This window comes from Morone saxatilis, unplaced genomic scaffold, assembly GCF_004916995.1.
Source record: "Morone saxatilis isolate NCDOM2014 unplaced genomic scaffold, NCSU_SB_2.0 Contig21, whole genome shotgun sequence".
NCBI lineage: Eukaryota > Metazoa > Chordata > Actinopteri > Moronidae > Morone > Morone saxatilis.
Genome location: NW_023339774.1, coordinates 18,618,833 through 18,620,365, shown reverse-complemented (window position 1 = coordinate 18,620,365; position 1,533 = coordinate 18,618,833).

Genomic DNA, 1,533 nt, shown 5'->3' with positions numbered 1-1,533 from the left:
TTTAATTTGAGGACCAGAGAGGCCAAACTTTATAGTTTTCACAAAAAGAAATGAAGATTGGAGACAAATCTAAAAAATATAGCTTTTTAAAAGCTTTTTGTACCTGGATGATTATCTCTGGACCCTTCGTAGGGGTCCCGACCTCCAGGTTAGGGGTCAAGCTGGTGACAAAGTGTTATGTGGATTATCAGAGACACTTTCTAGAAAAAATATGTTGCTATTAAATGTCTTGCAATGTTTTTTTAAATGTGAGTTCCATAAACAAAACTCCATTTACTTCCATTTTATAGAAATCTCAGAGACAAATATCTCAAAACCTAAACTTTCTCCATGGTTTAAGGTAAAAAGAGAAAATATGTTTTCTTGTATTTGAGTAGACCAACCCTTTAAATGCCCTATGCATGTGTGGATTTGGCTATACTTGAGGAAAACGTTTCACTACAATGACATTAAAGGACGCAAGCTTCTGTCGGGACATTTATTTTGACGGGAGAGGCAGATCTGGCGAGCCTCATTCACATTTTCGTTTCTGAGTCCCTCGAGATTATTTTTAGCAGCTAAAAGTGGCTGTTTTCAAAATAAGTTCCTGACTGTATATCAAAAGATCTCAGTGCCACAGTGGTGGGCTCGCTCTGTGTGCCTGCTTTCATTTCATTCTGTGTGTGTGTGTGTGTGTGTTGCTACGTAAGAGCCTGTTGCAACTACAGGGCATGAAGACGGGGGACAAATGGATTCCATGTTTGCAGGAAAACACACTGGAGGCACAGGAAAACTTTGTTGTTTATGAAGAACACGTGAAACCAATCAAATCTGAATTATCTTCCTGTTGTTCCAGCTTTTGTCGTTTGCAGTTTTCAGTTTGCTCGCCAGCAGTGTCACCACCCAGCAAGCAGGTCTGTGTATGGAAGGTAGAGAGACACACATGCAGTGAACTCACATGCACCCAGAGACTCACACTGCACACATGCATTCAGTGTTTTCATTGTTTTGTGTGGCAGTCAGAAATTGACTGAAATTGATTCGACTGGTTTGTCACTTTCAGATTAAAGCCCTCACACTTTTTATTATGCTTCTTCTGGTGGTGAAGGTGGTGAAAAATGCAAATTATCAGCTTTTTTATCCTTAAGATGCAGGGAAAACAAACTTGTTTAATCTTTTTTTAGCTCTCTTCTTTTATTTTCCTTAAACACACACACACAAACACTCATACACCCACACACACACAAGCAGACAAGTTTGCGAGGGGAGCGTCTAAACCTCAAGGGGATCTGATAAATAGTCAGCCCACAGGAAATGATTTGCAGACCTCCTCAGCATAATAACCCATTTACATACTCATCCTCTTCTGGAGCTGGGCTACACACACATACACACAAACACACACACGCACACACGGAAAAACACAATTCCACTTCTGTCTAACACACGGCATATGGCATGCACACACAAACTTACAGGTACGTGCAGCTACTTGGAGACACGCTTATATATGCAAATACTTGCTAACCTGTCTGCAAAACACACACACACACA